The sequence below is a fragment of the Heptranchias perlo genome, chromosome 3 (genome assembly GCF_035084215.1).
Source record: "Heptranchias perlo isolate sHepPer1 chromosome 3, sHepPer1.hap1, whole genome shotgun sequence".
Lineage (NCBI taxonomy): Eukaryota > Metazoa > Chordata > Chondrichthyes > Hexanchiformes > Hexanchidae > Heptranchias > Heptranchias perlo.
Genome location: NC_090327.1, coordinates 100860568 through 100876683, shown reverse-complemented (window position 1 = coordinate 100876683; position 16116 = coordinate 100860568). Strand labels below are relative to the sequence as shown.

Sequence of the window (16116 nt, the reverse complement as noted above, 5' to 3'; positions counted from 1 at the left end):
TTAGGGCACTTTTCACTGGAAGATTGATATCCTGAAGATTATGAAGGTTTATGATTCAGCTTGTTACCACTGGATGGCAAGACAATAACAAGAAAGCACAAATTTAAGATCACAAAAAGAATCAAAGAGGAGGTTAGAAAACATTTCTTTACACGAGAGTGGTTAGAATGTGGAATTCTTTGCCACAAAATGTTGTTGAAGCAGAGTCAATAAATACTCTTAAAAAGGTATTAGATAGGTGCTTGAAAAGGGAGAATATTAAAAGGGTATGGGGAGCGAGCCGAAGAGTGAGATTAGGCTAGGTGGCTCACATCGAGAAAAACACCAGCGCGAACTAAATGGCCAAATGGCCGGTGGTGTAACATTCTATGTTTCTAATGGGTTAGACTGTGGATAACTTTAAGGACTTGTTTTTAAGAAGTATGTAACGCTTAATGGGGATGTATTTATATTATAAATGTAATTGATAGGGATATATAGTGCAATGCATCAAAAAGAAGTATAGTCTCAAAATTACTTTTGAGTGATTTGATTGGTTAGTGATTTTGTCCGTTCAGATTGATAGCTTTAAAACAAATTGAGAGACATTACTGGCTCGTTGTGCAGCTTCCTCATTTGCGATTAGCAGAGATAATTGTCCCTACATGTCCAAACTTTTAGTGACAATTAGATATTCAAGCAAATCAACTGAACAGATGGTGGTTAAAGCAATCATTAAAGCATGACATTCAGATTTAAAGTGCGAAATGTACTAGATACAAGGGAGAGTGAATTAAATTCTAATATAGATACAGCACAATAAATTCTATCAGCAACTTGCACTTATATAGCATCTATAATGCAGATAACATTTCAAGGCACTTCACAAAATGGAGGGTGGGACCTCAGCCAAACAAGAGTAGGGAATCGAGTTTTGGAAGGCTGCCTTGTTGAAAAGGTATTAAGGAAGTTTTTGAAGATGGGAAAGATAGGGCAAGGCAAAGAGCGTATTAAAGAGCTCTGTCAGCAGTGCTAGTGTAGAGGGAGTATTCGTTATTGTTGTTGACATGTGGAGCACTCAGCCTGTTCCCAGTCCACAAAAGAGCTTTTCTCTGCAACTGATCCACACTATATTTAACTTGGGAGTGCTTGATCCTGGTTTTAGGTGCCCAAAATAGGGAAATGCTCTATATTCCAGGAGTAAAAACCTCTACTTTAACAGACATGGAACAGATACATCTATTGTTTTAAAGCCTTTCAACTATTATATCACTGGAAGTCAAATTTCGATTATTTTTCTCTACCATCAACATGTCAAAGGAATATTTGGCTCCAGCAGCAGAATCTACATTAAAGACTGTACGGTGTATTGACCTTACTGACAAAATTTTAAACAGTTTATTAGCACATGAGTTACAAAGCCTTTCCTCCTTTGCAAGTATAGCAGCAGGTGGACACAGAAGACAGTAATGAATTGCTGCTAAAATGATAGCAGTGTAGGAAGCACCAGTCTACTAATGGACTACACTGGCTACATGGAGAAACATTTGCTTTGGATGATGCTGCTTATGAAATAACAATTTATCGGATACAATGACGGTCTTATTTTATGATAATTAGCTGCAGAATATGACTCGATAAAGCTGCAGTGATTACTTTTATTGTTTAATGTGAATGTCACCATGCATTGATTCCATGGGGACAACAACTTCTCCAGTTGCTTAGTGGGTAAATTCATCACATGGTGTGGTGTAAAGCCATACAGACCAGAAAGCTCCCAGGTTCAATCCCTGGACTGTGCTGAATTGTCTGATTTAGTTGGAGGCTACAACAGTCTTCAACACCACCCTGTTAGGGAAGGGCAACAACCAGGTTTCTGTTCCTGCTTCTAATAGAGTGATTCCTACAAAACATTTGCATGCATGGATGTTGAGTAATGATGGGATCTGAATCGACTGCAGTGCCTTCCTCGATAAATAGCCTGCCGAGACTCACTGTCTAGGCTCACACTTGGTTGAGTACCCATGGAATCACAGAGCTGATTCCCCACTCGGGCACTTGTGGCGAAACAGTGCTGGTAGGAATCACTAGTCTGCATTCCAATTTTTCCATCCATCAATTTAATTAGACGGAGCTGTTTGTGGCACCCATTTCAGGCCTGAAAAAGGGCGTAAAACAATTTCACCCCTGGGGTATTTGCCAATCTAGCTGTTCTAGCCAGACTAATTTTCATGTTCAAATTGTAGTTTGCTACCTGATAGTTCACAAGCATGTGCTCATTGAAAAAAAATTGAAAGAGTTGTGTTTGCAATATTACCCCTCAACCATGTAATCAGCATTGGAACGTGTTACAATCGTATCACCACATGCTTACAGTGGTCTCACCAAGCGCACCACTGCAACACAGGTTAATGGATATTCTCTAATATACTAGTCCAGCTATAACAAACTGTATCGCTCTCTCCCAAAGAGCCAAGGAGGAGGCTGAATTTCATTTTAAAATATTACAGCAGAATTGGTGGCATAGTTTCAAAGTTAGTCGATAAGATTGTCAGTGAAATCTGCAAACATTTAATATTTACACCATATCACACTTACCATGTTAAATATATCTAATTACATCTCAGTTTCCATACTGTCCTATCAAACTTAAAATAGTCAATAAATAATGCCACATTATTGTTGATCTCACAGACTGGCCATTATTGATAAGCAAGGCCATTGTGCTGAGACACTATCAGTGTTATAACCAGCCCATGGCAAACACATTACCACAAGGCACAAAACATCCACCAAAATTCACAATATCTGGAAAATTGAATAATTTCTGTGTCAGAGCTGCCCTACACCCATAACACCCTTTGAGCAAAGAGCCGAGCCGAACGTCTGAATTGACACTCTAAACAATGTACAACTCTAATCCTCTGATCACCTGCCTCCTCTTCCTCGAGTTTCACAATCATCTGGCTCCTTCTTCCCAAATCCCAAAATTTGGGTTTGGTCTGAAATTCCACAATCACTCCACATGTATGCAGTCATGCCAACAAATCTAATGCATCATGCTCTCCTGCAAGGACTGTGCAATCAAAATCTATAAAATTTCATAAAATACATATGCATTTATGAAAACTTATTTAAAACTAGCAAATCTCCCTGGTGCTGGTCATGGTGAAGTCAGAGGATGTGTCATTTTATAAGTTCAAGAACATTAAACCATGTAAAAAGCCGTTTTGTAATCTGCTGCCAAAGTGTAGATGTACGTCCTTTTAAGATTACGAAGTCCAATTCCTTTTAAGTAAGCATTGGGTTTACACAGATCAATTAAGAGACAGTGTCAGCTAACCCAACATTGGGTGAGTATTTTAGGGTCAGTACAGTGAGGGTTATAAGCATTGGGTGGAGGTGGACAAGGCACAGTTGACACTTGAGTTAGGAGCTAAGTAATGGGCATGGAGGGTCAGTGGGAATTGGGAGGTAGTTGGTAATAAGTGGGAGAGCAGAACATTTTTTACTCAAAAAATCCTCCTTACACACTAGACCTAGATATATAACGAGTACAGCTGTGATTAATTAAATTTTTTATATTAAATTAAATTGTTTGTTTATTAAATTATTTTACTGTCTGTGTATCTGTTTCTCTCTCTCTCTCTCTGGCTAGCCGTCATTGGCTTATGTTATCAGTCTGAATTTTAAAATTAAACAGTTTACGACTATAAAACTTTACATGAAAAATGTATTGTGTAGCTTGTTTTCAAATATTCTGGGAAAAACTCAAAAATCATTTTACACCATGCGGAGATACAGCTTCTAGTTGTGTAACAGCCTACCACTCACTGATACATGATGGGAAATTCTGCACATGCTTAGATTGTGCCATCTCCCTGAAGCCAACAGGATGATAGCTCTGGTCCAAGATATCAGCTTCAAGTCCAGGCTTTTGAGAGAGGCTGAGACCTTCCTGTAAAAACATTAACGAAGCTACTCAACACAACTTCATTGATACATTTAATCATAATTGTGAAATATATAATATATAATTTATGCTTTTATTATGTTAGAAACATTATTTTTATAGCCCACACTTGCTGAGTTGAGAGCAAAAAAAATGCTGGATGAAAATGTTTTTTTTAAAAAAATTGTTTAGAGCAATTTGATTAGTTTGCTTTTTTTTAAATTCATCAGTTATCCAGGCTGGTCATTCAGGATTGGTTGATTGCTCCTCTGACAATTTTCTACCCAATGTCTTTGCTTTCGATTCCTGTGTCTTCCTTAGATCTGAATTACCGCTATTTTGGTTAGAGCCAATCAACAAAATGTGACAGCAGTGTGCCACCTGAAGTGTGCCAGTTACATGACAAAGTGCATGCAGACATACCATTTTTATAATAATGTAGACAGATACAGGCGTACATTAAAAAAATTGCCCATACCACTCCATTCTGATCAATTTGGCTACACAATTAAAGTGTTCACACATTTCAACCAATTAGTAGACTAGCTTTTCTGGTTTCCTAAGCAACAAAAATGTGACATGCTCATGCACTAAATTAGCAAAGCCATTAAACCACAGTACATTCAAATTGCTTAGGCAGAAAAAAAAAGGTATTTTTAGCTATTAATAACCACAGTGGGTATTTTGCAGCAAAACTGCACATGAAATGTAACTTTGAGCATTCAATTAATTGTGGTGCACAAATCTTCAGATCCCTTGTATTTTTCATTAAAAACAGCCACAAAAACAAAAATATATATGACAGAATAAATACGGATACTTATTGTGCAGTGTAAGTATTATATCACACACTAAAGACAATTATACAAAAGGTATAACTACCATTACAAGACAAACCTTGCTATAATGTTACCAAATGGCATGATGAAGTCTCAGGTGCTTCACTCACATCCATTCATTCATTTCCCAAGGAGAGCAAACTGGCTGAGGGGGGGGGGGGGGGGGATGAGCAAGGGGGAAAAAGAGAGGTTGGCAGAAGAAAGTACAGTTCCACTCTTGAACTCGTCTGAAAACAAGTAATTAAACCATTGACCAAAGTATTAGTTCTTACTAATAAGTATACAAGTAAGAATACTTATAAACCAGCTGGCCAGATTTGGAGTTTTTTTAAGTGTCAAATTGCAGGACATCTTCCAAGCACTTTTACAAGAAATAAGACAAAGGAAATAGGAGCAGTAGGCCATACGGCCCCTCGAGCCTGCTCCGCCATTCAATAAGATTATGGCTGATCTCCAACCTCAACTCCACTTTCCTGCCCGATCCCCATATCCCTTGATTCCCTTAGTGTTCAAAAATCTATTGATCTCAGCCTTGAATATACTCAATGACTGAGCATCCACAGCCCTCTGGGGTAGAGAATTCCAAAAATTCACAACCCTTGAGTGAAGAAATATCTCCTCATCTCAGTCCTAAATGGCCAACCCCTTATCCTGACACGATGCCCCCTAGTTCTAGACTCTCCATATCCTACGGGGAATTCTTCAGTTTGTACTGCCTGTTGCCATATTACTTCAGCTCCTCGTATAGAGACGTATACAGCTGAAGAACTGATTTCACTGGTTTGCTTATGCCTACCTCAAATTATAGAAGGCTCTGATCTTATTATGGGCCTTCTATAAGCTACTGGTTTAGTATTTAAAATTATTCATCAAAATCATATAAAGATTCCATTATATAAGCATTAATAGAAAAAGTCAGGGATGAGGAACAGCCATTTGCATAATGAAGCTCATCCCTCTAGATCCCTTACTCTTCCATCATAGCAGTCGAATGTATATTGAACAATCCGTGTTCATGCCTTAATTATCCTGCTTTGCAGATCCTTTTTTCACTAAGTACAGGTTTTCTGATATTGGCTTAAATTTACTTTTAAATCCTTTGGTATTAATTTTCCTGGCTTACTGTGAAATAATCTAGTTTTACTTTATCTCCGCTATTTCATAATTTATTAAGCTTGATGAGGTTCCGCCCAGCCACCTTCTTTCTAGACTGCAAAACGTAAGCTTCTCTACTCTCTCCTCATAGTTCATCTGCTTTACACTTAAGATCAATCTTGCTGCCATTCTCTGTACCAATTTCAGTACAAGTATATATTTTATGTGGCATGGCAACCAAAACTGAACACAATACCCTAAGAGTGGTCTGACCACTGCATTGTAAAACCCTAGAAAAACTTCTGTGCACTTGAATTCTACTATTCTGACGACATATCCTAGCACAGATACAGGACTTCAGTTATGTGGAGAGGCTAGAGAAGCTGAGGTTGTTCTCCTTAAAGCAGTGAAGTTTAAGGGGAGATTTCAGAGGTGTTCAAAATTATGATAGTGTAAATAAGGAGAAACCGTTTCCACTGGCAGGTGGGTCGGTAACCAGGACACAGATTTAAGATAATTGTCTCAGGAACCAAGGGAGGAAATGAGGAGAATCTTTATGCAGTGAGTAATTATGATCTAAAATGCACTGCCTAAAAGGGTGGTGAAATCAGATTCAATAGTAACTTTCAAAAGGGAATTGGATATATACATTTGCAGGGCTATGGGAAAAGAGCAGGGGAGTTGGACTAATTGGATAGCTCTTTCAAAGAGCCAGCACAGCCACAATGGGCCGAATGGCCTCTTTCTGTGCTGTAACATTGTACAATTTTATTATTCATTCTATTAGCTATTTGCATCGCTTCACCATATTGTTTCGATATTGAAAGTAATGTGCCTACCATTACTTCTGGGCCCCCTTGTAAGTCACCCTGTGTCAATTCCATTCCATTCTCTGTATACTTACGACTTTCATTTCTTCACCGAGATGCATTGCTCTACATCAGTTCCACCTGTTATTTGATATTTGTCTGCTCACAACCAATCTAAATTGATTCACAATTCCTTAGCTGCATCCTCTGTCTCAACTACTCTCCTTACTTTAATTTGATCATTTTACGTTTAATCCAGACCATTTACATGGATGAGCAACAATAAGGGTCAAAGAACTGACTGCTGAGGGATTCGTCACATTTCCCCCCCTCACCAAGTCTGACTTGCAAGTTAGAATATCCTATATTGGTGCCCTGTGGCCGAGAGGATCCGGCTGCCTGTGTTTTTTCTCTCACGGGCCATTTGCTGTCCCTTCGGTGATGCTTGCACCTAAACATTAGGGAGGAAATGCGGGTGCACCTATTCAGTCCCCAGAAGCAGTGAAGGGAAAATCTACCATCATGATTATTCTCGGTTTCTTACTTTCTTTAAATCCACTCTAAACTCAGGGTTCAGCAACTCACCAAGATTACTTGACAGCATCTCCCTCCCCTATGACCTCTATCACTGAGAAGGACAAAAGAAGCAATGTCTTGGGAACACTATCACCTCCAAGTTCCCCACCATCCTGACTTGGACATATATCACTGTTTCGTCATTGTTGCTAGAACAATATCCGAGAATTCCCTAACTAGCACCATTGTGGGAGCACCATCACCACAAGGACTGCAGCAGTTCAAGAAGATGATCCATCACCACCTTCTCAGGGCAACTAGGGATGGGCAATAAATGTGGCTTTGCCAGCACCGCCCACATCCCTAGAACAAAGAAAAAAAATCAGCTTCACGTCCTCCTCTGGGCTTAAAGTAGCATTATAATCCGTATTTTTTTCCATACTTTTGGAAAACATTCACTCCCTTTATTATTCCAATTATTTTGTCAAAAATCTTCAATTTCACTGCCATTTTTATCTCTTAGAATTCTAATTTTCTCTTTAATTATTCTTTTGCTGCTAATTGACTGGATTTTTAAAAGAAATTGTTGTGCTTAACATCTTTGGCTATATACATTACTAGGGCTGTCAGTGTCTCCAATATCCTCTTTGCAACTTATTTTAGCAGCTTCCCACATTCCTACTCCTCTTTTCCCCGCTGTAGGTGTGTAATTCATTTTCTAAATCCCATTTTAATTGCTCAATTCATCCATTTTGGAGACAGCTTCTTTAGCTTATACTCACTTTTCTTGGGTATATATTTATTCTGCATAATCAACATTATAGTTTCAAAAATGTTCCATCTTTCCTCAGCAATATTTTGCCTGTTAATTTCTTTTAGTTAATCCGTTATTCATTTGAATTTTGTCTTTTTCAAATCACATATTTTGTCCTGGCCCTGACTAGAGCTGATTTATTCATGTTGCAGACACTAGTCTCTACAGACCTCACTATTTCTATACTATGAACACATCCTGATCACTTGTAAAAACTATTGAGGGCGGTTTCCTCAGATTTGTATGTGTAGCAACATCATAAGCATAATAGGAACATTTCCTATGTTCACTATTACTACTTGAAATCATAACTATGTTTAAAAAAGGACATTTATGACAACTGAAGTTTATGATTTCAGTAGAAATACTGAACGTCGGAAATCTTGTTGCTATCTTTATAATGTTCCCACATAGAACAACCAGACGAAACCTTCCCAACAGGTCCAGATGAGTGTTTGCCCCCTTCTGAGGTCTGCTACAAATGTGATCAAAAAAAGAAATTCATGCCCTATCCATTCAATCTGATTCTGTTGCCCCACTTCCATTAAGGAATTCCCAGTTATGTTGGGTTGATTGCAGATATCCACGATAACAGCAATATTGTTTTTGCATACCCTTCTGAACAGACGTTGCCATCCTTATCCTGGGGAGCAAAGGAAGCCTGCAGCTGACTCTATTGTTAATCTGGTTAGCCGCCTGCTTGTTATCTCTAGCCAAGTCTACTTTGTGTCTTCTTCCAGGATATCAAGTCACATTCCTTAATTTTCAAATTCTCTTGAAGATATAAAGCTACTCTTCTCCTAGCCAGTCTTTCCTATCCCTCTAGTACATCATACACACCTGCATACATTTGCGATGACGAACACAATTGTCAAATCTCCCATAACCATTGCATTCCTGCACTTAACTACCTGCCTTGGGGCAGCCACCTTTCCCACTGTACCATAGCCTTGCTTGTGATTGCCTTTCCGAGTCATCGCCTTTGGAACCAGCATTCAGTAGCGAGAACATTTGCCATGGCAATGCCCCCAGGGGACCCTTGTACTTCCTCCTTACTCCTCTTCACCTTGATGGATGAACACCTGCTCCCAGTCCTTACCCTCTATCACTGTCTGCCTGTCAGGTGACCACCACATAGACAGTGGGTTCCAGAAACCCCCTTGCTTCGCTTCTCCTGCCATTCCTTAAGCTCAGTAATTTTGATTTTGAGTGCATGCAGCTGCAGACATTCTCTGCAAATGTGCTTGCCTCCAAGTGCTCAAACTATCCAGGAACTCCCACATCCAGCAAGATTGGTACAACATGGGTCATTGCTGTCGTTGCAGCCCTACAAACTTTATCTAACTTGTATTATAAAAATGTAAACTTATAATACAAAATATATCATATAAATGGAACAGTGAGTCCAGCTATTACTAATGAATCCTGAGACAAAGTTGAACTTTACTTGAAAAAAATTCAAATCCAGTCTCCGCTCTAGCTGTATTAGTGACACTGAAGTCACCCCCAAAAGTACATTTGAAACTTGAATCTAAAAAATACTATTAATGAGATGCTGTTGCTCCCCTTGCTTGGGAGGCTTCAAAAATGTGGATACTTCATTCCCTAAATGTTACAGTATCTGATTAACCAACTCTCACTTTTACAGGTGTAAAACTGCAATGTTTTAATATTTTTAACAAACACCAAGGGGGCAATTTTAACCCCCAAGAACAGGTGGGCTGGGGGCAGATGGGTAGTAAAAATAGTTGATTTTTGGAGCGTGACCGCATCCTGGCTCTAATGCGCCCACTTCTGGGTTTAACACAGGCACATTAGGACACGTGCAAGCAACAGAAACCCGGAAGTCCCATCATCACTTAAAGCCAGCGGGTCGATACTCAAAGGGGCAATTGTACCTCACTGCGATAGTTGAGGCACTTAATTTTTTGTGTAGTACAAATATAAAACAAATGTAACCGTACCTGTTCGGGTTTCCCATCACTTCTGATTCACGTCATGGCTGGATCTATGAGGTGAGTGCCTTTATTGCACTGCTTGTGGGCCCGGAGGAGCAGGAGTGCTGCATCCGGGCCCAACAAGCTCGCCTGGTGCGATCGGACTCCCACGATCGGCCGACATCACCACCCCACCCCCCCAACCGCCATGGCCGAGATCCCTCCATAGCTCTGACTCCTCCTGACCTCCGATCTTCTGGCAAACTGATCACCTTCTGGCCTGCGTTATCCTCCATGGTCCACAATCTCTCCCTCCTTCCTCTCTGATTCCCGCCAGCCAGCCTGTCAAACAGGCTGGCTGGCTGCTGGACGCAAAACCCAGAAGCTAAATTTATTGTCCTCATTAAGGTCATGGTCACAGATCGCGTCCCGCCAACTTTACTTCCGGGTTTCGCATCCGATTATCTTCCCCACGCCCTGTCCCCCCAATCCCTTCCTGCCTCCATGTTAAAATCATGCCCCAAATTTCTGCATTCCCCAAAGCGTGACTCTAAAAGAGCATCTCCTTCTGTCCCCGATCCTCTAATCTATCCCTTCTCCCATCTCTGATCCGTTACTGTGTTTCACCCTCCTTCGGGAGATCTGTCGGAGTGAACTCTGTAAATCTTCCAAGTACTAGTAATAACATTCTCTTTCAATTCCCATAAAATATGCCTAAAGCTATTTTTGAACACCTCTGTCTACTTCTTTTCCATGTCTAATTTCCAGATGGACCACTACCAGCTTCTCTCCCATTAGCTTTTCTTCAATACCCATAATCGAAGTCGTGTAAACAAATTACTGACCCTTTAGCTTGAGCCTTACAACTAAAGTGATTGTCCAACAATCGCACCAATGAATCTTTTACAACTGCAATCTCTCTTTTCTAACTACAGCTTCACTAATCTCCCCCAAGCTTCTCTAATATTTCTTCAGTTTCCTCTTCCTAACACCCTCAGCATTATCAAGTGCCTAAAACCTACTGAACACCATCACTACTGTTCTTCCTATTTTTCCTACCTTTACTATAACAAAGTTCTTGCCTCCTTTGTCAGCCATTTCCATAGCATGCTCTCTATATACCACAGTTGTCTCTCCTACTGAGTTCAATAGCAGCCATGTGTCCTCACACTCACCAATCCCCATGAGCACACCAACCCTACTCTCCAATTCAACTATTACCACAAGGAGTAGTTGAGGCGACCAGCATAGATGCATTGAAGGGAAAGCTGGATAAACACATGAGGGAGAAAGGGATAGAAGGATATGTTGATGGGGTTAGATGAAGAAGGGTGGGAGGAGGCTCGTGTGGACCATAAACTCCAGCATGGACCTGTTGGGCTGAATGGCCTGTTTCTGTGCTGCACATTCTGTGTAATTCTATTCCTTTCCTTCAGACCCTTGATTAATCTAACAGTGTTTAGAATAGCCCTGACTGAATTCTACAGTTCTAATAACCATAAAGAAAACACAGCACACACAAACTACTGCTCTCAATTCACCTTCCATACCCCTCAGCAACTGAGAGCTTGATCTAAAATATGTATAAACTCCATTCGATCTTAAAATATCCTTTCCTGCTCTAAAAAGTGTCCCAAATAGACATTAAAAATGCCATTTCTAGCTTGGCCTGGCCTGATCCATCTCCTGGCTTGGCACTGCTCTCTTCAGGATATACTGCCATGGTTTTCTTCCACTAGTGGTGCTTCTGCCATTTCGCACACTTTCTCCGAGACAGCTCTCTCCCTCTCCTGTCCCCACCGCTACTAGACATGTTCTGCTACTACTGTCCCACTGTCTTTCAGTCTCTGGATTGCTGCCACTGCCCAGTTCCCGCCCCCCCCCCCCCCTCCTCTCCATTATCTCACTAGGAAGGAAGAAACTGAACAAAAGTCAGCACAGACCTCTGTGGCACCTAACTGGCCACTCACTACCTTAGGAGTGCCACAGGCCTGGGAACAGGGCACCCATCTGACCTCTTGGCTACAAGAGATGCATGGCCTAGTTAGAACAAAATCGGGGACAATGCGGGAAGGAATAAAGAGGTGACAAATCCTCCAAACAAAAGCACTACTGTTTTGAAATTTCAATAATAAGCTATTAAAATATCCATACAACCAAGTTAATTAAATGCTGAGCACGTGTATATTTTTCACATGATATAAAATCAAAAGAACAAATTTATAATATTGAAACCTTTAGAATTGTTTTTACATACCACAATGCAAATTGAATGGTTTGTTTCTGAACAACTTTTTTTTAGTACTTTGCTGGCTGAATCCTATCGCTTTAAAAAGGTAAAATAAACTGTTTATAAATGTACACCTATAATCCAAGTTCAAAGCAATAATCCATTCAAGGGGCTCGTAAACCAAGAGCAGGCATTCAACAGTTTGGAACATAGGGATTGGATTAGAACATACTTTTCATCTAGAATATGAAACATAGTGAATTTTCTTTTTAAAATGATTTTCTTACCATTGTAGAGCAGTCCAGAATTCCTTTTGTTTGATGTGAAAGTTTTCCAGTACCGTTTGAAGACGAAAGTTGTCCTGTATGACGTTGGGCAAAGGGTATTACCAATGTTATGGTGTAGAACCTGTAGGTATATGGGATCATGTGATAGGACCGGCAGTATTACCAGGTTATAGTTAAACAGTAAATAGGATAACAGACAGGACTGTACTAAATACAAAAATATATTAAGGAGTTTTGATTAGGTCTCAATCAGAACACTCCTTGATACCTCAAGAACACATCTAAAAAAAACTTACTGCTTTTCAGAAGTTAAAAAAACATGCATATATTCAGTGTTTAGGTGTACCGAGAAGAAAATTAAAATACACACATTCACAACTGAGACACAGTTACGTGCAGACTCTGAAGGTGTATATCAATTGGGGAAATCAAAAACCTGAACAACAGAAAAAGCACAGATATGAATTACAGGCCACGGTGAAAAAAATGGGGGACGGGGGAAGGAGAAGGCTGAAATGACCTGGTTTAGAAATGAGCAACGATGACAGCAACCAGCAGCTCCTCACAATTCCTAAACCAACTCAAGACTCTTGGTACGTATTTTCAGACAACGCTAACTGGCGGATCTCTCTCAAATTATAATCTCTGTCTAAGTTTAGCTCTTCAAGACAAGAGTTAATTTAAAATAACCACAAAACTCAGAAGTCTGGTAAGTATTAATAAATCCAACACATTAGGCTGTTGACATTCTTGGCCTCAATGTCTCTTGATTGGAGATGGAACTCTCACATCTCCAAGAAGCTCAATTTCCCATTTTGTGCCACACACTTCTTTTTCTTTCGTAATCTGTCAAAGACTTACATAATGTTGTTATATCTGGGAAGGCTGCTCTTTGACCTTCCTTGCACTCCTGGACAGGACACAAGTAAAAGTTGGTCATCTAATAGGCAATTCTCTTTCATCCTACCCTCCAATTTCTCGGTCATCATCACAACCTTTCCTGTCTTTCTCTGTTTTCATTCAAATTATTATGTTTGGTGCCTCTTGTTTCTACTGAGCTCCAAGTTCTAGATGTTTTATCTCCATCCTGCATCCTCACTGTTGAAATAAAAGACTTCACAGGCCAGGTCCTGCTCTAACTTAAATTTTTGCAGGTCCTCAAAACTATAGAAGTCCTTATACCTTCCTCAGTCTTCCCTTCTTACAACAATCCACAGAATTTTATAACCATACTATTTCTTGATCTACCTTGTCTTCTCTCTACTCTTTTGTACCTTGGCGACGTCCTTCACTATTAGCCTCAGCCTTGCATCAAGATTTTTAAAAAATGATTCAATTTTTGGGCTTCCTGCTCACTTAATGGACTCTATTTAATGAGAGTGACACTGGCCTTCAACCTGTTACAACAATCTGGGGTGAGACAATGATTTGAAACACTTGATGATCCAAACTGTTATTCTGTAAAAAAAAAACTATGCCTGACCACCAACCAAATGAAAGCACCTAAGCTAATCCAAACCACTGAGAAGACATTTAAATGTGGGTTAACAGCTCCATAGGTCACCCTATTCTTTTGCTTCTGAGCAGCAACACTATCCAGCCTTTCCAACAACACTATCCACGACTGAGCGATCCTTATCAAGTATTTTGAGAAGACAAGGGATAAGCTTCCATAAATCATAAAAAGAATCAAAAATTATCAAGTGCGTAAATCGGTCGATAAAAAAGCACAAACAAAAGCTGTACAGTTACCTCCAATATAAGCTCATTCTCTGTTGGACCATCACACCCATCAAAACAAAAAGCAGGTAACAAACAGGAACATTGCAGACAAGCAGCAGCAACAAAAATGAAACTGGGCCTAAATTAAAATTGATGAATCAATTCCTTGCTTTCCAAATGTGGCCAATTTAACCAGTCCCTCATTTCAGAGCCATAAGAATAATCACAAAATCCAGACACTAGCTCGAGATTTACTAACTGGCCAATTACTGCCTCAAAGCCATTCACGGTCAGCTTATGTCAACGCAAACATTTCCAGCATTAACATATTGTTTTGTGCATCATTCTGGTCTCCCCAAGGCCATCCGTGAATTTCTGTCCCTCAGTTGGCAAGGTAAAGACCCAAAGGCCATCAACACGTTTACCTTGGATTTTGATGGGCGCAGCATTGTACTACAAGCCAAGTAGTTCCATCTGCTTTTAAAATTTTTCAACAAAGGTAATAGGGCATTAGTGACTAAGGTCACAGAAGGGAAAAACAGTAAAAAGTTAAAATTAAAAGTGCTATATCTGAACGCACAAAGCATTCGTAACAAGATAGATTAATTAATGGCACAAATAGAGATAAATAGGTTTGATCTAGTAGCCGTTACTGAAATGTGGTTGCAGGGTGACTAAGGTTGTAAGTTAAATATTCCAGGGTTCTTGACTTTTAGAAAAGATAGCTAAAATGGCAAAAAAGGGAGGGTAGCCCTGATAATAAAGGATGAGATAAAGGCAGTAGTGAGAAAGGATCTCAGCTCAGAAAATCAGGATGTAGAATCAGTATGGGTGCAGCTAAGAAATGAGAAGGGGCAGAAAACTCTGGTGGGAGTAGTTTATAGGCCCCCTATCAGTAGTTATAGTATTGGACAGAGTATAAATCAGGAAATTAGAGGAGCATGTAACAAGGGTAATGCAATAATTGTGGGATACTTTAATTTTCATATAGATTGGGCAAACCAAATTGGCAAAAGTAGTTTGGAGGATGAGTTTATGGAATGCATTCGAAACAGTTTTCTAGAACAATATGTCAAGGAACCAACTAGGGAACAGGCTATTTCAGATCTAATAATGAGACAGGGTTAATAAGTAATCTTATAATAAAGGATCCTCTGGGGAAGAGTGATCATAATATGATAGAATTTCATATTGAGCTTCAGGGTGATATAGTTAAGTCCGAAACTAGGGTCTTAAATTTAAACAAGGCCAATTAAGTAGGTATGAGGGGCGAGTTGGCTAAGGTAGATTCGGAAATTAGATTAAAAGATATGATGGTAGATAAGCAATGGCGAACTTTTAAAGGAATAATTCATAACTCAACGAATATACATTCCCTTGAGGAATAAAACTCCATGGGAAAAGTGATCCAACTGTGGCTAACTAGAGAAGTTAAGGATAGTATTAGATTAAAAGAAGATACTTACAATGTTGCCCAAAATAGTAGTAAGCCCAAGGATTGGGAGGGTTTTAGAAATCAGCAAAGGATGACCAACAAATAGATAAAGAGGGAGAAAATTGAATATGTAAGTAAACTAGCAAGAAATATAAAAACAGATCATAAGAGCTTCTACACCTATATAAAAAGGAAGAGATTAGCGCAAGTAAACTTGGGCCCATTAGAGGCAACGACGGGGGAAATTATAATGGGGAATAAGGAAACGGCAGAGACGCGAACAAATTTTTTTTTATCTGTCTTCAGAGTAGAAGACACAAGAAACATACCAGAAATAGTGGGGAACCAAGGGTCTAATGAGAGGGAGGAACTTAAAGTAATTAAGATTAGTAAAGAAAAAGTACTGGAGAAATTAATGGGACTAAAAGCTGACAAATCTCCTGGAACTGATGGGCTACATCCTAGGGTTTTAAAAGAGGTAACCTCTTTTAAAACCCTAGG

General features: G+C 39.6%; 1 protein-coding gene across 18 annotated transcripts in view; it reads right to left on the bottom strand.

The window, feature by feature from the left end:
- LOC137318255 (cAMP-regulated phosphoprotein 21-like) overlaps window positions 1-16116 on the bottom strand; it is a 455290-nt gene that overhangs the window by 200462 nt on the left and 238712 nt on the right. For 15 of the 18 annotated variants that reach the window (XM_067981189.1, XM_067981224.1, XM_067981218.1 and 12 more), the window contains one exon: window positions 12459-12579. The exons of the other annotated variants lie outside the window; for them this stretch is intronic. The gene's annotated coding sequence lies outside the window, so the exon portion shown is untranslated. The remainder of the gene's footprint in view (window positions 1-12458; window positions 12580-16116) is intronic. 18 annotated transcript variants of the gene reach the window in all.